The sequence below is a fragment of the Typopeltis vanoorti genome, chromosome 1 (assembly GCF_054136105.1).
Source record: "Typopeltis vanoorti isolate ZY-2024b chromosome 1, IOZ_Tvanoo_1.0, whole genome shotgun sequence".
Lineage (NCBI taxonomy): Eukaryota > Metazoa > Arthropoda > Arachnida > Uropygi > Thelyphonidae > Typopeltis > Typopeltis vanoorti.
The window spans coordinates 93,826,323-93,850,591 of record NC_143549.1 but is presented as its reverse complement, the minus strand read 5'-3'; the positions used below and the strand labels follow the sequence as shown (position 1 = coordinate 93,850,591).

The 24,269-nt window shown below is 36.7% G+C and overlaps 2 pseudogenes; both read right to left on the bottom strand.

The window, feature by feature from the left end:
• Positions 1 to 2,406: 2,406 nt before the first annotated feature.
• Positions 2,407 to 5,233, bottom strand: LOC150110215 (adult-specific rigid cuticular protein 15.7 pseudogene; annotated as a pseudogene).
• A 10,317-nt stretch (positions 5,234 to 15,550) lies between these two features.
• On the bottom strand, positions 15,551 to 16,642 carry LOC150110214 (adult-specific rigid cuticular protein 15.7 pseudogene; annotated as a pseudogene).
• Between the last annotated feature and the right edge of the window lie 7,627 nt (positions 16,643 to 24,269).

Sequence of the window (24,269 nt, the reverse complement as noted above, 5' to 3'; positions counted from 1 at the left end):
AGTATTTCATTCCAGCAGTTGAATACAGGTGATATGGCAACACGACGTGAACTCATTGACTTCGAGAGAGGTGTCATCGTGAGCTATAGACATGAATAGCTCACATATAGACATGAGTGGCATGTCTATACTTTCCATTGCTTCTCAACATGAGCATCCAAAATTAACGGTTGGCGTTGTGATCAACAAATGGAAACGTTCTGGCATCACTAGTGCAGGAAACCACTCAGGGTGGTTGCCGAAAATGACTGAACAGGACAAGAGCGTGTTAAAACAGGTAGCACGCAAAAACAGGGTAACACCAATCAAGCGGCACAGACCGTCCGTGATGAGTTCCAGAGCGCTAATAGTACCATGGCGAGCACTAATACTATACGAAAACAACTCCATTTACTGGATTTTCAAGGAAGACCAGCGGAACACAAGCAGAACATCGCAACAACGAACAAGGTGACTCATCTGGCCTGGTGCAAAGAGCGTGTGAACTGGACAATTGACCAGTGGAAAACGGTACTCTGGAGCGATGAATCATGGTTCACCTGTTTCCAGTCTGATGGCAGGGTAAGGGTGTGAAGGGAGCCTGATGAACGCTTGTTACCACAGTGTGTTGTACCCACAGTAAAGTTTGGTGTAGGGGAGGAGTAATGGTGTGGTGTGCATTCAGCTGGTTTGGAGTGGGACCACTGGTTGTGATCTGTAGCCCATGAAGGCAGCTCAGTACCTTGATATTCTGGATAATCAAGTGCTGCCTACACTGTGGAGCTTTTATGGTTACTAACAAGACGACAATGTCCCTTGCCACAAAGTTACAGCTGTTATGGAATGGTATGACGAGATGGGTGTTAAACGACTGCCCTGTGCAGAGTCCTGACTTCAACCCCATCAAACAACTTTGGGACGAATTGGAGCGGCGATTGAGGTCCAGAGCAGCACGTCCTCGATCTGTCGCTGAACTCAGTGCTGCTTTGATGGAGGAATAGCAAATTATGCCTGATATCTGCAGCACATTGGTAGAAAGCTCCCCCCCCCCTCAAAGTGTGCAGGAGGTGATCAAAGCCAACGGTGGGCATACCCTATATTAGGGTTCATCTGCTGGTATCAGTTGTAAATTACTAAAGTGACCTGACAATTATTGGTAGATAGTGTATATCTATTATGGATTATAAGACATTTTACCATTGATGGATATTTTTACGATACCTCTGTATACTGTATTATTATTATAATACGATACAATATTAAGAAAACAAAACTTTTAAAAAATAAAGTACGATTGTGTGTGTGGTGGGTGGGTGTGTTCACGAGCAAACTGTGCTGTTTAAATTTTTATTAATTTCGACTAAATTACTGTGCGACCATTAATGCGTGACCCCTCGTAACTTCTGCGCATGGCAGAAGAAGGCGAATCCATTCCGATAATAGGGTAATCAATGCGTTTCGTAGGATGAAACGTTGGTAAATTAGCTTTTCTTTTATTAAAATTCTGGCTTTTAAAGTGTAACTCTTTTGCCTGTACAACAGTTGGAAAATTTTACGTATAAAGCACGTGATTTCGCTTGTTGGTGACGAATTCGTACATCGCCTTATTTCTTTCTCCTCTTCAACATGAATTGACTCTTCTTGGCACATTGCCAGCTGGGGTTCTCGTATCTGTGGACGGGCAGTAGTAGTTGCAACTTTCTTTCAGAGTTGAAATTCATTCAGAAAAAAACGACAATAAAAACAAAATAAGCAACCAAATAATGTCTACATTTTTTTCCGCAAATGTTTTTTTTTTTAAATAATATACTAAACAACTATGGTGTTCTCATGTGAGAGGAAGCATTTTGATCAGAATGATGAATGTGATTTCAAATTGGAATTGTGAGACTTTGCTTAAAAATTTGGGAGTTATTTCCCTTTGGTTTTGTTTCTAATCGATAAAACTTATACTAGATTTTTAAAGATATTAAATACATTTCAAATATGTGTGGCAGTGCAATGTATATCATCCAAGAATAAGCAAAAGCGATTTGTTTTTATTTTCACATTTTATTGAACTTCTTTCCCAACAATACTTTAGGCCAGCGTACCACCGTAACCCCTTGCAAAACAGCAAAGCGAAAAATTTATAACAATTCAATCGCCTTTAATAGAGCAGCAGCAGCATTGACAATCTTGTAAAGGAATGTGGACTCCGATTCTCCTAGACGTATGGATGGTGTACGAATGACAGGAAGGTATTTTGTCCAACTTGATCGGATGAAATGAAACTCTGAAAAGAGAAGAAAAGAAGGTTGGAACTTTGGGAGTAGCTCAATTAGCAGCCACAGTATTTATCAAGTAATAATAATCGTTTTAACACTTAAACCAATATGCTATACATTTACCTTTTTTATTTAGGAACAGGATTTGATGAAAGATGATTTAATGATGTCCAGCCCATCCCATGCCTACATGGGCTAAGGCTGGCATGCCGACTGCGTGAAGAACAGGTGCACCAACTGCTACTGGAGCAACTGGCATGGCATAGGGAGAAGCAATGTAGGCTGCAGCAGGTGCGCTGTTGGCTGTGCCTGGTTCGTTGGTCTTGACGGCTGCACGGAAACCAGCTCCATCGGCTACGTATTCGACACGACGGGCACGGCCATCAATGTCAGTCAGTGTGTAAGCTCCTCTCTGTACGTGACCATTTCCTACTTCTGTACGTCCGTTTGTAGCTCCCAAACCGTCAGCAATTTGATAGTTGAAGCCATAGTTACCAAAGTCCTGTTGGATAGAAAACATCCTTCATGACATGAATGGTTCAACCTTATCATTACGTAACTATGTTATTGTTTCATATTACAAAAAAAAAAATCATTCTGGGGAATTTTTCGAAGGAAAATTTTTCATATTCTGCAACAACGAAATTCACAACTTATTTACTGTTAATTTTCTAGCTTAGTTTTAAATTTCGTCATTATTTTTTTATTAATTTTACTCGTCGTTTTCATTATTAACTTTACTAATTACCTTACTATTAAACTTAGATTTTTTAAGTATTTAAAAAAAATTACAAATATTATAACATATTTTTGGTTTTTTAATTTCCTTAACCATTTTCTCTTTAAAAAGTTAATTTGTACTTTTAAATGGTAATATTTAATTAACGGAGCAACAAATATGTTTCTTAACCTTCAAGTAAAAATTGAATTAATTTGATTAATTTGTAGAATCAAAAAATGGTCTTACGTCTTGTTGACGAGAACTGACACTAGCGCCACCTAGTGCTATTGGATTTGCGTTGGCAACAACCAAGCAGAAGCAAAAAAATGCGATCTGAAAATAAAAAGAGGAATAATTATTAAATAATAAATTAATTAATGCTAAATTATTTTTTAATTAAAATAAAGTTATAATTTTATTATTGTATTGAAAAGGAAACATTTGGATTTAATAAATTTGTCTAAATATTTACTTGTCTAAATAAATATTTATTAAATATTTAGTCTTTATATATAAGATTTAAGTGTTCAAATATTCATTTATATTTACTTTTGTTTTTGTAATAATTATTTCAACGATTATGTAAATGAATATATTCTTCTTCCTTTTTACTTATTAGGCCTAATGGCCTGTTACGGAGCCGTCTTTAGTCCTATGCCTCCCAGTGTGTGTGTGTGTCCTATGTCTGTAGATGCGTGTGTTCACGGGCCGGTTTGCCTGTTCTGGGAAAAAAAAAAAAACAGAGTTTGCGGGTGAAAAAATAACACTATCTCCGTATGAGACGGCAACTCACTTTCCCCGAAGGAGACCAGATAAAGTTTCTCACGTCATTGACGGAAATCGAGCCCAGGTCTTTCTGCCTAAATGGCTTCTTCTATACCGACTGAGCTACGGAGGTCCTCAAATAAATCTCGTAAGAAACTAATATTTGGATTGCCGATTTTTTCTAATATAAAACTTTAAGCTTAAGCTGGTGCTGTAGCAGGCTCTCGTGCTACCCAAAATTAAAGCATACATTTGATGCTAATGATATTACTTTTATATAAATATAAAGTTTTATATTTTAAAAAAAAAGAATTAATCTTTTTTGTGTGTGTGTGTGGAGTTAACCATCGTGGATTTAGAGTCACAATATCTTCTGCAACAAACTGGTGTATCCGTTAAGTTGGTGTTGATAGACAATCCGAAGATAACCAGCATCGACAGAACTTGCTGGGCATGGTCTGCATCGCTGCATTCACAGACCAGGAAAATAATGTGAACAATAAAATAAAATAAACACTGAGAGATAGAGGAATAATTAGTCCAATCAGCAAACTGGAATATTTCAAGCGTGACCGCGGAATATTTCACCTCATGATTTACCAGAGGTAAAAGCGTGTGTAAATTCAGATGTTGTATCTTAATGTTGGAATCAGGTGGTAAATTTACCGTTATGAATAGGAATGACAAACTTCCATTATTAGCATACGCATTTGTCTCTTACACATATATATCATACACAAAGTGTATGATCCAATGAATGCAAATTCAAACTGTTGATTCCGAGTTTTCATGGCAAGAAACACGAGACAGCAGACTGATTATGTCACAGAAATCGTTCATACGGAAAGAAAGATGTAATACTTTAGCGAGTGTTTTATGCCAAAAACAGGGTTGCTCCTTCAATAATTCTTGAAAAAGATTAATGACAGAGAGCTATTCAAACATCTAAACATATGCGTCAATTATAGTCACTTTTTTTTTCCTTCAGATGAAAACGATGGACTCTTCCAGATGATAATTCCACTTTTCATAGAACGTAAAGTTAGCGTGGTTAGCCGAACACCCCCCATTAACCTCAGTCAAACAGTATGCTTCTAATTATAATCGAAATTATACCTTATACGACAAATATCTACATTTCTGCTAGAATTTTTTTTACATTTGTGTGAACACATCTGAATGTGTAGAAAGGACTATACAGCTCCCTGCTTGCTAACAAATGGTACTTACAATTGCATTTAACACTCTGACAAGAGGAAAAATGAAAGATTCAAATAATGAACCAATCCCATTGTGATATATAAAGGGTAAACTGTAGGAACCAATTTTTGTATTTGGATAATATTGAAAAGTCTTTCTATAATCCTTTGATATGCTCTTTTCTAGTACTGTAGGTGGAATGTAAAACAACTTCACTCCGATTTAGTGGAAAGCACAAGAAAAATCCGTTAAATAATTACTACTAAGTCTACGAATATTCCTAACTTACCTGGGAGATCATCTTGACGGTTTACTGCAGTTCTCGTAGTAGAAGTGTGAATCTTAGGACAGACAAATTCCTTTTATAGGGACAGAAATGTTTTTGCTATGCATCAATCAGTCATGTTTACATGTCCTTTCATTGGTGACATACCACGTTGTTTGGCCTTTAACCAGTAAGAACCAGAATGGACAGCGAAGGTCAGCAGCTTGCTCCTATTTTACAATTCTTCTCCACCCATCATTTGCATCAAAGTATTGACCATACTATTTTTCTGGCTTGCTTCCACTTCTTTATAGCAAGGTTAATCCACATCACTTTCAAGGAGATATTTGAAAAATAGCTAATCAGTATATCAACATTGTTTTTCATGGTCATTTCCACCTGTTTTCTTTTTTCTTTCTTTAATACTATTGCATCAGAAACATTCGGAAATCTTTTGATTTAGATAGAGCATTAATGAAAGAAGAAAATGAAAAGAAAAAAAATGAAAAAATGAGGTAGATAAAAGCTATCTCTATAAAGAAGTTTTATAGATATAATTCAAGATATTTTTCACTTATTAACTTTAAATTTTATATACTCTTGGCATCTCTTACAAGGAATAATTAACAATAACACACTTAGTGACCAAAATATTAGAGACATCTCATGATAAATGCAACCGATCAGTACTACGCCATTAAGTATGTGTAATAAGTCTTGTCTTAAGCTTTTCACGAACCACTGAGGTTCTTTAGCTGTGGACTTCACAACCGCAACCTCTCGATGATAATGTGGTTGGTTCTATGTCTGTAGATGCGTGTGTTCACGGGGCCGATTTGCCTGTTTTCTGGGGGACGAAAAACCCGAGTTTCCAAGTGAAAAAACCCTACCTCTGTATTATGAGACCGGCTAACTCACTTTAGTCAAAAGAGACCAGATAAAGGTAAAGAGCCAAGAGGCTATTTTTCCGGCGACATAAATTAAGTTAAGGGGATAATAAATAAACGTAGTAATAATAATAATATATAGGTACACCGGTCTGGCAATTCGTTGGTAGGGGTATATGTAAGTTCGGTTCACTTAAACCTTGATATTTCAGGTCTATCTACTCACTGATGAGACCTCAATAAAGGTCGAAACCGGTCTGGGTAGTGACCTCTCCTCATAATGTAAAACAGTAATACATCTCCTAGGAGCTGCGTTTTACATTATGAGAAAATATATTAAGGATAGTGACGGAGCTTGCTCCACCTTTGACACGAGATGCCATAGTGTTGTACTACCCAAGTGATGACTTACGCTTGGACTCGCCGATAGTTCTTATGAAACTCTTAGATTTCGATCTCCGAGTTTCGTACCCGGTTGTAAAATAATACGGGATTTATTATCCCCTTAACTTAGACCAGATAAAGGTTCCTCACGTCTTGGACAGGAATCGAACCAGGTCTTTCCGACCGAAGGGCTTCGCCTATACTGACTGAGCTACGGAGGCTCAATATGTGATAAGTACAAGCTATAAATGAGCACTACAGTAATTCCAAGAGAGAGAGAGAGAGAGAGAGAGATTTACATCAAAATATGTACAATAATGTTAAAGATCACGATATAGGTGATTTAGAACGGAAATGATAGTGCAGCCGAAGAGTCTGGTAAGAGTATCTCGAACAGACCAAGTATAGTGTGATGAACAGAAAACATCAAGAAACAGCTAATCGATGCGAGAAGTAAAAGAAGAACCAACAGGATCATAAAGTCCAATAGATATGCAACAACTGGTCAGATCGCTAGGTTATCCAGCCAGGAAATTCGATGAAGTATATTTGAATGCATCTCGCATCAGACATTCTCCCTAACAGAATATAAACAAATGCCCATTAAGGATACTAGGCCTGCCCAATAAAAAGAAGCTGCTACAACTAAGGAAGGGGAGATGAAGGAACATTGGCATTTAATTCCAGTGGACCTGGAGAGAGGTCACATAGGATAACCACTCCTGGCGGATGTTAATTTCTTACATAGTAAGGACATGGTGACAACAATAGGGTTGATTCCAAACCCACCATTCTTAGTTTAACGATGCAAGAAGTGGAGGTGGGGTTAATGGTCTGGAGCATATTTTCCTGATATTCTTTTAACACTTTCATTGCCAAGCTGAAAATTGGAATTTCGTGTGGTGGCCAAATTTATTTATTTTTTTATTTAGTTAACGACGCCCACGCGATAACGCGTGATCGGCCGTTTGGTACGAACTCGCATCGCGCGATATCGCGTGTTTGGCAATGAACATGTTAATGGCTGAAGATTGTTGACGATCAACTAAATGCGTTTATACTAACTATTTCCATGCATGCAAAACAGAACAATGGCTGATATCCCTCAAAACCTGGGCGCTTAGTGCAGAATTTCTTTTGTAAAGATTTAAAAAATAAAAAGGATAATTTTCTTTTTTGTAGCTGAATAATTTTTGCCTTATGTATAAATAACTTCACTCCGATTTAGTGGAAAGTACAAAAAAAAAAATACGCTAAATAATAATTAAATACTTTTCTATTTTTATGGTATTAAGTCTAATTGTAATCAGCTGTACTAGATGCTCTTATACAAGTTTTCAAACATTTAGTAGGTGCTCTATTTTGAGAAGTCAAATAAATTAGCAACGAGCTCTCCACGTAGAGAAGCGGTTTAAACTTAAAAGCAAATAACATATACTTATTATTTGCAAATTCACAATGGGTTCGAATTGTAACTGAAGAGGTGCTATGGAGCTCGAATGAATAGCTCAATGAATCCCGTACCCTTTACATCAGGGTACGGGATTCATACGGGACACGTGTCCCATCGAAATTAATCTCTGAGAGTATAATGTTGATTACGCTTTTGATTAATATTGTTTATATAAGAAGTGAGGGGATGAACAATATCCCAAAATAAAATACCTTGTGATAGCCGGCCTGGCTGGCCGAGTGGTTAGCGTATCCGCTCTCCAGTCAAATGGCTGCGTGTTCAAATCCCGCCGTGGACATGGATGTTCGTGATTGTCTGTGAAAATACTAGTCGTGGATAGGAGGTGGCGTTGGTGTAGATGATGTGGTTAGTGGATGACGGGTGGATGAGGTTGAGTGGTGGAGACGGAAAGTTGTAGAGTAGGCGCCTTCCCTCGATGAGTCTTGGACTTCCTAAAGGTGTCAAATAAAATAATATTGGTCACCACTCACATTGCTCAACTGTGTGCGGCTGTGAGGCAACATAATGAACAAAATCGGCTGCAAACAACTAAAATTGATTTAGTAAAAAATATTGCTGATGATACAATTTTCTTCATAACCGAATTTAAATTTAAAAGGGAAAAAATGTGTTCTGAAATGTAATAACGAGTTGTTATTTTATTCCTTTCTGGCTAATAAAGAAAACGGATAAATGAATTGTTTCTACTAAAGTGGAAAAAAAAAATTGGATAAATTTTGCATTTCAGTGATATGAATGTTTATAAATTAACAGTAATGTTGAAGTAGTTTGATATTTAATATTTTTTTCGAATCATACAAGAGTTGACTGGTATTGTACTGCTATGAAGGTCGACTCTTGTTTCCCAGAGTCAAATCCCACCATCTGCGTAGACGGAGGAGAGATAAGAAAGAACGAGTCCAGTCGAGTCGTAATAAACATCCCGAGATGGTGATAGTCATTATAATGCAATACTAGGAAACGTTATTGTGAGATTAAGTCTGTACAAAAATGCTAGTTTCGGGGTAGAGTATATTCATTATTCGAACCTAGACGCATATATAAACGTTGTTAAATCCATGTAAACAGCTCATGCTTATTTTTACTCCCTTTGTTTAGAACTGTTATAGCTAAGGTGAACGCTTACTTGGCAAATAGTGTATAGAGGAAAAAATAACATAAGTAAGTATATATATATACAGTATATTGACTAGTTGACCTTCTCGATTCGATCAACTGCTTTACCGGTTGGTGGAAGTGATGTTATCGACATACGCTAGTCATGCTGTTCGAATTTCTATGAATATATAAGCAGAATTAGTTTTGCGTTGCCCGGTTTAACTACCAGGTGGTGAAGCTAATAAAAGGATAAGAATGCAATTCTCATGCTTTTACTAGGGTTCACACAGAGGTATCAACGTTTTTTTCTCCCATATCGCAGCATAGAATAACCGATAAGAGAACATACGTAATTTGCAGAGAGTGTCTCATAACCTTAGTTACTTCAGCCGCATTTCCAAACAACAACGACAACTGTAGCAATATCGTCTGGCCGATTTGTTTGTTTTGCTTGAGCTAAACACCCTGCTACCGCAATATTAAAACCAACTAACTCACCTTTAACTGAAAATTCCTGATAAAGGGATTCGAACTACGTCGTTCAAATCACACAAAATAATAGTTTATGAACGCATCCTGGCTGTTAATAAAATGTAGTAACTTAGAAATCCTACTGGGATGTACCAGATGTAAATAATCAAGACGCAATTCCGTACTTTTACTTATGAGTGTCAGATAACCAAAAGCTTATCCTTAATCTCTAAATAAAGCAAAGAATTTCTACGTAGTTTTAAGGTTTATATCAGTTTCTAGTTATACGTGGATCAATTTGCTATCAGTAAGTTATTTTGAGATTAGTTAATACTTGTGACGCTATTAATTTCATTAAACCCTCTAAAAACTTAAATATTTAATTTTTTTTAGCCTAACTTTCTTAATCGTCCTCTCTCTCTCTCTCTCTCTCTCTCTCTCTCTCTCTCCCGACTTTTAATCGTATCGTTACAAATCCCCAAACCGAAGATGTTTTATCATTCAGACATATTTTATCAGTCTTATGATTCATCATTCTCTTTGTTAATTGTCACCGACGCTTTGGTGACAATTCACCTTACTTAAAACCTTACTAATGACATTAACTAATGTTCGTACTACCTTGTATAAAATAAAAAAATGAATACAAAGTACTTTGTTCCAAATTGAAATCACTACCACAGCACTATAGAACACGACTTCCTTTGCACTGTAATTCCTAACAATTATTCCGATTCTTATATATTTGACTTTTGTTGGTGCCAGATGTGATTCAGAATATGTTTCATAATGGCTCATGTTCATTGCATAAAGTCGTTCATTAAAATGAAACAAAATCAAATAATAAATCCTCTAATGTTTTTATTCCCCAAAGGTAATGAGCAGAGCTACTTTAGCCCTAACTTTTTGAAGACATTTGGGCAGCCACTCACCATCCTTCAACTTTCACTAATAGTAAGCTCAAGCTATCAGTAAACCAAGACTTTAGGGTAAGAGAGTATGACAGACTATTTCCACCATCTCGTGACTGTAAACCCTAACACTTGTATTATGGTCTGTAATAATGAGAAGTCTAGTCGATTTTGAGATACATGGTTAAAAACTCGAGTTGCAACGAGGAAAGAAAGAAAGAACGTTGTCCTTTGCCAAAGATGGACTAACTTGGAAAGCAGATGAAAAATAATCTCATTAATTTATAGTCGTTAAAAAACAGTGGAATTATGTTCCGAGACAGTTCACATCTATCAGCCATGAGTAACTGAATTATTCAAATGAAAAAAGTGAAAAATGAAAAAACGATATCATCATTGGTCACTGTCAACAAAATGACTCTTTAGTATTTTCTCTCACTGGTCCAATGACAGAGACATATTACAGGGGAGTGAATTGAAGTGAGGGAACTGTACTTTCGTATATCATTTTCATTTGAAAAAGGTCTAAAAATATCCTTCTCTTTGGGATTTAAATACTTTCTGTGATGAGGTTTTCCTGGTTAAGCCAGTGGGATTCGTGGCTTAATACGCTTTTTTTTTGAATTCACACTCTTTCATCTGAACAGAAAAGAGTGGGATTTATGTGTGTACTGTAACTTCTCTTCTTTGATATGGCTGTAGCCTCCTTTGTCTGTAATATCACCATCTGCGTGTGAGACATGGTTTGCTCTCTCTGAATATGCAGCCAAAAGTGAAGATGATATATATAATGAAAAAGTTTCATTCGATAACATACTCGCATAACGATTTATATATTACAGTTCATGAAGGTAAGGTAGTTTTCTTTTCGGGATTTTGGTTCGTCTGGTTTAAATTACAGCCAAGTAAGTCTATTAGGCAATTAGGCCAACACATTGCATCACGCCTGTTCACTGAGATGTTTTTCTGGCCGATTTACCTCGGTTGTCATGAGAAAAACCTGAGTTTCGACAGAAGATGTTCATGTTTTTAAATATGTGAATCTGACTCCGTATGAGGCTGATTAACTTCAGTTTGAAAAAAATATATATAAAAGTTCATCGAGACTAAGATAGGATTCTAACCTAGGTCTATCCAAAAGAAGCACGTCTCAACTTCTTAGCAAGTATGATCGGAAAAAACAAAGATAGGATTAACTGGATGGTATTTTAGATAAAAATCGGATTCTCTCTCTCTCTCTCTCTCTCTCTCTCTCTCTCTCTCTCTCTCTCTCTCTCTCTCTCTCTCTCTCTCTCTGTCTCTTTCTGAAACGCTAACTTCGGTTTATGAAGTCCGTTATTTCTTTGTTAGAATGATAAATTAATATACATACAGGTTTTTAAGTTTAACGAATGATGTGCTATCGACACAGTATTGCATCACACGCTTCACTATTACTAGGTTTAGTTTTTATAATATTCGATGTTAGTTTTTCATCTTTACTGTAAATGGATTTCCGCTCAAGGTCAAAGATAATTATGGACTACGTCGATATTTCACTATTATTTTCAACGTGATTTTCACCTAGTGACGCAATTTCGTTCATCGTTGCTGTATCACAATTCCTTTTTTTTTTTTTTTTTGAAAAAGAAGTTGAAATCCCAGACTTCCTTGCAAGGTATAAAACGTGGTAATAGAAATTTGAACAGCTCATAATAGATTCCATCGAGTTATGATCAACAGAAGTAAAAAGGAAGATATCCAGACAAATGAACATTTCTGTTACGAGCATTGATTTATCGTGTTTATTTTTAGAATAACAGAATCAAAAACAAAACAGGAACAAAAACAAAAAAAATGAAGAATTCTCAACTACTACAGAGGACCTGAAAGATGAGAAACTTGAAAGAAGAACACTTGGTGATGTTTAACAACCTGATGGAGTTGTGGACAAACGTCTTTAGGACTGCTTCCAATTCCCTCTGGATCTCTTCAGATAGACACTTGAAGTCGCAAGGTGAAATTGGACTGCAGTCAGCTTGCTTGCAACGCTCTGTACGAAGTGCGAAATTGCTTGCTAGACGATATTAATGCTCAGCATTGATAATTTATTTTGTTTATGTTTATTTAGTAAATACCATCGTAAATATCAGAGTAAATGATGGTTATCAGTTATTGGTGGTGGTGTTTCTTGTAATGTTTTCTCTGCACAGAACATATTTGATTCCTATAAATATAAGCCCAATATAAGTTCCTGCGATATTATGCACATATTATTATGTAATATTATGTGATTGTTTGTGGAAATACTAGTGGCGGTGGCCGGTGATAAATGGCGTTGTTGTAGTTGCGGTCAGTCGGTGGAATGAATAGTGGAGACAGAGTTTTAGAGCAGGTGCCCTCCCTCGATGAGTATTTTTGTACTCCCTGGAGGTGTCAAATAATAATAATAATAATAATAATTAATCATTTATAATTCTGATTCTGTACACTGTATCGTCAGGCGGAATACTGTGAGATTAAGTAAAAAATTAGATGTAGTGTGTAATAAAATTAGAATCACAAGAACACAGATTACAAGTTCCTTCATCAACGTACTCCACTGATTTGGAATATATTTTGAATCCAGTGAATTATTCACACGTCCTTTCAACAAAACAACGTCGTGTCTCCTTGCTGTGCTGTTGGCTGTCGATGATTTGTTTGTTTCTATAGTTGCTACACCTTCAGCTGACATAAATCGCTGGATGTCCAAGTTGGGAAGCTGTTCACTCGCCCAACTCAACGATATATTGTTTACTGAAAAATCTCACCTTAAATAAAAATGAAGGTTTGAGCGTTTTAAGGACTTTTGAGAATTCCCTATACCACTCACGAAACCAATGAAAATGTCCGAAAACTGATGGATTCAATAGACGGGAGAAGAAGGGAAAATATTCTGACAGTCATCAGAAGACAGATGAATTGGTTCTGACATGGGAAGAGGGCTAATGGCATTCCAAAGCAAGCACTAGAAGGAATCGTTCCGAGATCAAAGATTAGGGACCGACCTCGATTAAAATGGACTGATGACATCAAAAAATGGACAAATTTCTCCCTTTCTCAACTAATATCAAGAACAAGAGACCGAGATGATTAGAGGAGGCTAACAAAGAATATCACCTACCAGCCATGAGTGACCCAACCGTCCATTTAGGACTACGGGAGAGAAGAAGAAATTGAATTCTCTTCTTTTTTTCTATCAGGAGCTTCAGAGTGAAAAATGCGTCAGTGCAGAATCTCTTTTTATGGAAACCGTTTTATTTCTCTCTAAAAATATTTTCATAATACTGTAGATTTCTGTCGAAAAATATTTTTACTTTTTGCCTATTAAAGCTTTTAATTATTCCAAGTACGGTAGCAATGAAAGTAATTTATGTTTCTGAAGTGACATCAGCTTCTTTGATTAGGATGATTAGGGTGAAGCACCGTCGCGAGCAAGTGTTTAATCAGAGTTGGAAGGACATTAGTTGGGATTTAAAAAGTAGTCAGCTAACAACAATCCACGGGCTAATAAAAACGTTGAAAGGATAGGAAATTTGGTTTAATAGGCGCATAATTATGCAATTAATAGCTAAAGAGTTTCAATATAGATACTATGTGGTTTATTTCGATAGAACATCTGATAGGATAATTCCTTGGAACATTAGTTGTGAATGAAACAATTTAGGACACAAAGAATTGGACCATGGCATCCAGGATATGACTTCAATGTTGCTTATACTTTTGTCTCTAATCTATCTCATTACAAAAAAATATTAAATGATTCATCTAGCGATTTATCGCAGTTCAAATGCAACTACCATATTGACGTTATTTTTTTTATAATTAGTAGTACTGTTTTTGCTGTTATGGTATTGTTCAAATTCCGGTAGGAAATTTACTTTCTAAAACATTAGTGAAATTAGTAATGTCAGTGAAGTAGCTGCTTCCGAACTGCATCGTCTCCTGTTTTCTGAATACTTGGATCACTTTCTTTACATATGAAATCTCTCTCTTTTTTTTTTTAAGATGAAATAGGCAAAACAAATTGGTTTTAATTTTTCTGAACATTAAGCAATATTAAAAACAGCTATGTTCCAAATTTGGTCGAAATCAATTGAAAGATTCGATTTGTAGTATCTGCGGCGAAGGAAGAGGATGAAGAAGAACAAGGAGAGAGAGAGAGAGAGAGAGAGAGAGAGAGAGAGAGAGAGAGAGAGAGAGACTGAGAGAAACTGAGGAAGAGGAAGACTCGTTTTGTGAGTTTGGATTTAACTATCCAAATTTGATAGGCGGTTTTTTGTTGAAACTAGAGAATCGATAATGATTGATTTAGAACTAACGTTGCAGTAGATTGATTCGAACCATAACGATTCTTCTTTTTTGACTCGCTCTCACAGGACTTGGAAATACTGTGATCTTTGATCTCATTAAAGCTGCACAGCGAATAGTGATAGAACTAAAATATAGTTTTCTTTAGACAGAAAAATAAACAAATAAATAAATAATAGTTCTTTGGCGTGTTTTTATTTAAAATTTAATGCTTTTCTCTTTTTAAAATCTTAATTCGATGTAAACGTTTTCATTTTTCAAACTGCCGGACCTGTTTTACATTAGGAACAACTTTCGCTAAAATGATTTAAAAAAAAAAAAGATTTACAATATAATTTCGCTTCGACTTTCTTAATTTAAATTACCGCTTTATGGTCAATATCACTTTCTGTTGTGTGTATGTGTGCGCGCGCGTGCTTAGGTGTGTGCTCTCGAGAGAAAGAATTTCAAAGGCATGTTTTATTATATTATTTTTTATTGAGCTTCAGGAACGTTTTAGTACGATCAGTACCATTTTCAATGCAACGTAAACATGTGAAATACACTCCACTGATCTTGGGAAGAACAGACGTAAATCTTCACAAACAACTGCAGATAGTTCGGTTTTGAGCTTTGGTGAAATGTCCCATAGGAAAGTAGTGACAAGTCTTCACGTGCTAGCAAAGAAACAGATCTTTTAAGAAAGGTATATAAAACACGTATACATATTCTCATTAAACAAATATGCATACAACCAATAAGGAATTTAAAGGCTTCATATTTACCTATTATTTATCAAGACTATAGGATGGAACATTTAATAGTGTCCACCATAGCCCAAGCCTACTCCATAACCCAAGGCAACTCCATATGCTACGGGTGCTGCTACAACGGCCTTGGCAACAACAGGAGAAGCGGCCACAACTGGAGCAACAGGTCCGGCATAGGGGGAGGCAATGTAGGCAGCAGCGGGGGCGCTGTGAGCTGTACCGGGTTCGTTGGTCTTAATAGCTGCCCGAAACCCAGCACCATCAGCTACATATTCAACTCGACGAGCACGACCATCGATGTCAGTGAGGGTGTAAGCTCCCTTCTGGACATGTCCGTTTCCAACTTCGGTTCGTCCGTTCGTGGCACCCAAACCATCGACAATTTGGTAGTTGAAACCATAGTTGCCGAAATCCTAGATAAAGATGTTAATCACCAATCAAATTATGAACAACTCTGTTTCATTATATAAAATATAAAAATATACAGCTCATTATATAAAATAAATAGACTTAATTTTCTTTCATTATTTTTGGAATTTTACTGTCATTAAAGCTATTATTTATTATTTATTTATTAAAGCTATTATAATATTTTTGTTTGTTTCTTTAGGAATTTTAAAAGCATTTTTTAAAAAAAAAAAATTCCTGTAATTAAATAAAATGCTTACATCTTGTTGACGGGAACTGACACTAGCGCCACCTAAGTGGATTGGATTGGCTACCGCCAGAGCCAACGAGAAACAAAAAAAAGGCAATCTGAAAATAGAAAAATAAATGCACTTTTTTCAGGGATGTTTAAAAATAATACCTAAGTAATATCTCTTAATTAGTTGTAATTATTAACAAATGATGAAACGAAATGAAATCAAAAACTATCAACTTACTGCGGCAACCATTGTGCTGCTTTTAGCTGATATGTTAAGTGAATGAAGAAACGAAGTACTTAAATGCCCTTTTATACCCGAAATCGTCTCTCCAAAATCTCCACCTTTCGACCTCGTCCTCCTCTAATATGCGCAAATAAATAATCGCTATGGTTGCCGTGTGAGTAGAAACTAGCTTAGCTGAAATGCGAAGGTGATCGGCATAATCAGTTTCACATTCGTTCCCATTTACCTCACCACTTCGACCTCGGTCATTTTCCTTTTTTTTTTTTTTTCTTTTCCTAATTAGTTTTTGCATAACTTCATGGGGAAAAAATATAGTACTATTTTTATTGTACTTCATTTGTAGCTCACTTAATATTAAGTTCCTCAATATCGACCAATATGATGTCTACTTGTTTGGCCTGCGGCTGATTCGTGCTACTGGAAGCATTTTCTCTCTCTCTCTCTTTTTCTTTTGCATGAGAATATTAAGGCCTTTTATAGAAGATATGAACAAATAAAAATAGATAAAAATAAAAATTAAAACAACTAACAGATCCCTTTCAACAAAAGGAACACAGTGTACGTGTAACAATTAAAAAATTCAGATTCTTGTTTAGTTATTGAACTCTTCTGGAAGTGTTCCAATTATTATTATTATTATTATTATTATTATTATTATTATTATTATTATTATTATTATTATTATTTGTCACCTCCAGGGAGTCCAAAGACTCATCGAGGGAGGGCATCCACTCTATAACTCTGCTTCCACCACTCACAATCCACCAACTGACACAACTACACCAACGCCATCTATCGTAAAATTGTCCAAAAAGCTCAGGCAACAGAAATAAACTTGACTCACCTTGACAAACTAATAGAATTAGTTAATAACGAAACGAAGCAAGAACAAGAATCAGAAACCGCAAGATTTTTCAATTGATTTTTTTTTATTTATTTATTTATTTTATTATTATTTTTTTTTTTTGGCTAGATGGGTGAAGCAAGAATGCTTTTCATATTCTCCTTTATTTGTAGAAGACAGCAATAGCCGAGCCTAAGTTAAAACTTCATTGGCTACAGCATTGCCATCCATTACCCTCTGCTATTAACCTCCTTCTTCAATCTTCTTCAATTGATGAACACATGTCCTGAATTTCAGAGAAACGTATCTTAAAAAATATAAGATGTATAAAAGAATTACATAATTACATTAAAAGTGAACTAATAGTAAAATTCAGAAGGTATATTGAAACCTTCGTAGTTCTGTAGAGTTTACTATGAAATGCCCCTCACCGAGTCATTCTCGGTCTCGTATCATTAGTCACTACAATGGTGCCAAATGGGAAAGAGCGTCCTCAGTTTCGACGATGTCCCTTGCTTGGAAATAGTTGGGTTCGAATCTCGTCTAGGAGGCGAAGAACATTTACAAGCTTCTTATAAATTTCTTATAAGTTTTTTTTTTAACTTAGGTCAGTTGTAACTTTATTAATTAATAGAATATGAGTTATTGAGTCATATGCACCGAAGCGGGTCACGGATTTCAGTTTAAGTAAAACTGTATAGATTTAACAATATTTACAAATTACTATGACGCGATACCTTTAAGGAGTCCAAGGACTCATTTAAGATCAACATCGAAAGTTTTAGTCTACTATGAGCCACCACCTTACCAATTCACGACCTCCACCGTCTACTTAATCCTCCATGTCATTTATCACCCACTACAATACTATAATATTTTAATCTTTAAATTGCACGATTTATTCAGGACGATTTGCCTGTATGCGGGACGAAAAACTCGAGTTTCCTAGAGAAAATCCTGCTACCTCCGTATGAGATCAGCAAACACTCCTTCCAGTGGGAAAAAAAAAAACATATAAAGATTCCTCTCATCACCACGAGAATTGAACTCAGGTCCTTTCCAATCGAAGAGCATAATGAAGGTGCACAATATATTACGTATGCATATTTTTCGATTTGGGAATAGGGGTAATTTAACGATTAAAAGTAATATTCAGCTTAGAGGAATAAATAAATAAATATATTCTTAACATTGAAATTTACAGTTTCGGTTGAAATGCCATATTTCAACATATTAAAAAAAAATCGCAACAAACCAGAAATGGATCTTGACATTTATGTAAAAGCAATTCATCAATATTAAGGTTATAGTCCTTATAAGGACTGGCTTAAAGGGGCGAAGCAAGATTGCTTTTTATTTCCCGTTATCTGTAGAGGACAGTGTAAGGATAAGGTGTTATTTATTGAGTTCTAAAGCTCTGATCATGGCAAGAGGATAACAGCAATAGCCGAGCCTCAGTTAGAACTTCATTGGCTACAGCATTGCCATCCATTACCCTCCCAGGGGGTTTGTATATATCACCTCCCACAGACATCATATTAAGGTTATTATTACCATTTTACCATTAAAGTTACTGACAGGCTGGGTGAAGCACTTTGACTTCACGAAGAATTTTTCTGCAAGATCACGAAGAAGGGAGGAGATGTATGGAATGCCGGTTTCTCGGTGAATCTGTGAATTTCTGATGAACCCCGGTGCATCCAGGATCATCCTAAGGCATTTGTTTTGGATTCTCTGCAATTTCGAAATGTTTGATCTTGAAATGTGACTCCATGCTGGTGAGGCGTAGGTAATGACTGAACGTATTATCATCCGTAAAGAAGCAATTTATTATGTAAGTTCAATTTGCTCTTGCGGTTGATCAATGGGTAGAGCTGTGCTATTACTTTGGAAGATTTGGAGCCAATGAGATTGATGTGCTTGTTAAAAAGGAGTTTCTTATCCATTAATACCCCAAGATATTTGGTCTCTGATTGCCATGGGAACTTATGACCAGAGAGTAAAATGTCTTCTTTGTTGCAGACCTTTCTTCTTGAAAACAACATGGCTGAGCTTTTGAGGGGGGTTCACTTGAATCCTCCAGTTGGTGAACCAGTTTGCTAGCTCACTGATACTTCCTTGGAGTCTGGTTATTGGTAGGCGAGGGTTGAGCGATCTTGCTAGAATAGCGGTGTAGTCGGCATAAAGGGCCGTAGTAGTTGTTCTTGAATTGAGAGGAATATCTGCTATGTAAGTCGTGACAAGTATTGTGGCCAGAAGAGAACCCTGAGGTACTGCCGCCAGAATTTTGCGCCTTGATGACACAATTCCGTTGAGTTTTACTTGCATGTATCTTTCACTAATATATGAGTATATGAGTTTCACTAGTTTAATTGGGATATTGTTTTCAATTAGTTTGAAGATAAGGCCTTGATGCCAGACCTTATCAAAGGCCTTGGCAACATCCAAAAATACAGCAACAGTGTGAAGGTGCCAGTTAATACCATGGGTGATATGTTCTGTTAGTTGGTGAATTTGTTGTACTGTGTTGTAAGCTTTGCGAAACCCAAATTGCTCATTTTGGATTATTTTCTGTTTGTCCACTGCTGATTGTAGTCTTGATAGGATGACCTTTTCTGTTACTTTGCCAAGACAGGAAAGAAGACTGATGGGCCTGTAGCTATGGGAAAGTTGTGGGTTATTACCAGGCTTTTTCAGAGGTATAATGTCAGCGATTTTCCAATCTGTGGGAAAGTACTGGAATCTTAAAATGGAATTGGTAATATTAACTAGATGAATTATGGTTTTCCGTGGGAGTAGCTTTATTATTCCATTGGTAATGCCGTCAGGGCCGGAAACCTTTTTGTTCTTCAGATGAGAAATAATATTTAATATTTCTGTTGGAGATGTGGGGGTGATGGTTTCTGAATCATCTTTAGGCTGTCTTAATGCATTTCTAACTTTACGATGACTTTGTAAATGAGATTGATATTTAAGTTTATGTAAGATGGGCTGCATTAATTTTCCAGATTGTCAATTAGGGCTTTTACTTTTTCTTGATCTGAGTGTGCAATTCCAAGATTGGTCTTCAAAGGGGGAAGGGGTTGTATTTTGGTACGAAGAGATTTTACAAATTTCCACATGGAGTTATCTTCTGGGCTGATTTCCATAAGTTTGGATTCCCATTTGGAATTCCTGTGCATCTGGAGGGCTTCTCGAACCTGTCTGTTCAGGTTGTTTAAGGTTGTTTTATCCTGCAGGGCTCTAGCGTTGGGATATCGCTTTCTGGCTTTATTTTTTACCCTAATCAAGGTCCATTATCTCTTCTGGGATCCAGTTGGGAGCGTGGAAGACAGTGGTTTGAGTAACTGATGCTATTGTTGTGTTGATTTGCCTAGTTAAATTGCTTACAGCTTGGTCTATTTCTTCTTTTTTACGAATGACAGGGGGTAGACCGATGCGGACTGGGAGAACCTTAGAGAGCTTGTACCATGGCAAGAAAGAATGATGGGGAGAGAGCTGATCTTGAAGTCCTAGCCTGAGCAGGATGGGATTATGATCTGAGTTAATCTCTTCTAATGTCTCCAGCTGGTATTGATATTTGATGTTTCTGAGGATAACTATGTCTAATTCATCAGAACTTCCTGATGGGCTGTAGTGGGTGGGTTCAGTGGATCCAGCTACTATTGATGAGTTGAGTGACGTGTAGTTGAATAAGGTGCGGCATTTGGAGTTGATTGACGAACTGAACCAGGCCGTATGTTTGGAGTTCAGATCTCCTGCTATAATTATTATATCCGCGGAGCCGAGGATGGGGTCTAAGTCTGCTGTCAATAGTCGAATGCTGGGAGGATTGTACGCTGCGTAGATTTTGAGTTTGCCTGCATTATTAGTGTGCACCTCCACACCTGTCACATCAAGGTTTAGGGTTTGGGAGCTGGTCAACGAGTTGTGGTTCAAATAATTTTTAATAAAAATAGCTGTGCCGCCTCCACTACAGTTAAGTCTGTCTGTCCTATATAAAATATAACCTCTTACTTTTGGGTTATTTGATGGTCTGAGGTAGAATTCACTGATTAAGATTATGTCTGGATTGTATCATTTTGCGAATTCTTGCAGCTCGAGAATTTTGTTTATTAAGCCATTGTCATTCCATGCTGTTATCATGAGGGAATTCGGTTTAAATTTTTTAAACGTTATAGAGAGCTGTTAATATGGATTGGGTTTTTAGATAGAATCTCTTTCTGGAAGATGGTGAGGTGCTTGCTTTGCTGAATTCATGTAGCATTGTTATTGTTGCAAGTGACGAGGTTAAAGCTGATGTGAGTTTAGAGCTTGTTTGCTCTTGCGATGGAGTCTGGGTTCTTACCGCTTCCGCATATGATTTGGACATGAATGAAGGTCTTCACATAATATCTCACATTCGGCAGCACTTTCTGTGCTGCCGAATGTGAGGTATTATGATCTGGAGGGCGACCTGCTTGGTTGTTTGTGTCATTGCTTGGAGGAGCGTGGTTCGTTCTTGTTGATCCACGGTTTTTTGGATGGAAAAGGCATCCCTTGTAATTAGTGGGATGTGGTCCTCTACAATTGGCACAGCAGGCAGGTGTGGAGCTGGGCTTGGTGCAGGAGTTAGTTTGGTAATCCTCACCGCATTTTAGGCATCTGTAGGCAGCTCTGCACAGTTTTTGGGCGTGCCAGAACCTGTGGCATCTGTGGCACTGCCCCGCCGATGCCTTCTTCCTTAGAGGTTCGGTTGTAATTTTAAGCTTACAAATGTCAGAAACTTCATAGGGTCAATCCTTGACTGATGAGGTCAGCTGTGATCTCATCAGTTCTGATGCCCTCAGCCACTCCTCTTAGAACCACTTTTAGGTTCCTCTCGCTTGCAAGCGCAAAGGTGTGGAAGGGCAATTTAGAGTTGTCCAGCATTTTCGTCATCATGCGAAAAATTATTAGACCTTATGAACAAATTAATCATTTTTCTTTATACAAAAAATTTAATGGTGTGTTGTTATATTTCTAAATTAAGTTTCATATTTTAAATATATTTAATTTTTTTCAATAAATATAATAGTGCATTATAATATCCAAGAAATTTCATGCCAATTTTTGAGATTGTTTACAGAACTAATTTGCATTAAATGAATTTTATGTCTCTCATTAGGAAAGGTAATAAACTTTATACAAGAAATGAAAAATGGAATAGTAAGCAATGAACAAATGCAACATAACCAAGTGGGAAAAATTGAACCATTAGAAATAATAATTTAAAAAAAAACCTTAGCCCACCCACCTATAGTATGTGGGATTTTTTTTTCATTTTTTTAAAGTTGTTGCTTGACTTTTTTTTTTTTTTTTACATAAACCAGAAACAATGGCATACATGAACCTTTTTGAAACCATTTCGGGTCTCCTGCAAGTAGGATGGTAATCTCACTAGGCAATGAAATTCATCTCCCACCTAACAACATTCATACGCTATTCATACCTCTATCCAACAAGCAAAATGCGTTTAGAGACTGTTTGCTGACAATTGCATAGTATATCCCTTTCCACTGAAATGTTTTTGTTCGAAGCGAAATTGGAAATATTATTTTTAACCTCCCTTTTCATTTCCTAAACGATATATAGATTAAAATTCAGCACGACCGAATTGTCCAAGGATTAACTGTCGATATTTGAAACAAATATTAAAGATTTACGTAGGTATTCCGTAATAGGGACCGAAGTAAGCGTAAGGGGATAGGGGGAAGCAAATCACTCCAGCATAAATCTCTCTCTCTCACACACACACGCACGCACACAGAACAACCTATAAACTACTAAATAACAGGGCGTGGACCTACAACAGAGTGATCGCTAGCTGCTCACCTTCATATGACCTTCTCATACACCACTTGCATTACTGGATCGTAATACGTGAGGATTTTCCACACGTTAGTGAACCAATTTGCAAACACAAGGTCGTGAACGATGACAGTTTTTTCAATGTGTCAAAGCATTTACTGCTTAATATACTGTACAACTATATAAAACTCACCCATCATGTATTTTGTTTTTACAACTTACTAAACACAATGATGGATAACGTTACCTCATCTATTTCTACGAAAATGAAAATTTGCACATCTTAAGACTGTCATTTCCTAAATGTAGTAATTATGTGGTGTTAGCAAAATTATTTTTCTTCTTCTTCTTCCAGATGACCCTATGTGGTTCCCATTGTTCTCAATGCCAGCGTGCATTATGGTGGCTCTACCGTCACTGCTCATGTTGGCTCAATGAAACAAACTGCTTTATCTAAAATTGGTTTACCAGTCACTTTATCGTCACGGTCATCATAATTTCCTGGACTGGACCAGAAAATCATAACGATGATATTATGCCCTCAAGGGATGTTCAAGATACGTTGATCATCCAAGCATTGAACACTTCGGTCCACATTTTCCTCCCATATTGCTATACTCTTAGTTAGGTCTTGAATATGAACGAAAATAGAAAACTGCTTCGATCCATTTATATATTGGTATATCTGGGCTCTTACCCTGAAATTTTTGCTTCAAATACCTTATCTTTTGTTAGTCATTCTAGTCGAATTGGTAGATTGCAATGTACAACTTAAATTATTGAGTTGAAATCCTCTACTGTCATGATTGGCATGACATACTTGTTTATTATGCATATGGGTTGTTTTTCACTTTTTTTTTTTTCAGAATGAAAATTTCAAATTTCTAAGTAAATATATCCATAGAAAACAGCCCTGCTCTATCTGAATAAACATCTAAAACAAGTTTTCTTGCTAAAGATGGAATTTCATCTCCATCTATTTTTTAGAGAGCCTGTGTAGCTCAGTAGAAGTGGCGTCTGCACTCTACAGCGCTTGACCGCACGAAGAAAGGATTTGGTGGTTCAAATCTAGTTGCCGACTAGAGGAACTTTTTCTAAGCTTTTTTTCGGCCGGTACCCGAGTTAGTCGATCTCTGGCACGGGCTAGCGGGTTTTTTCTCCCGGAAACTCGGGTTTTTCGTCTCGTAAACTCAAGAAAATCGA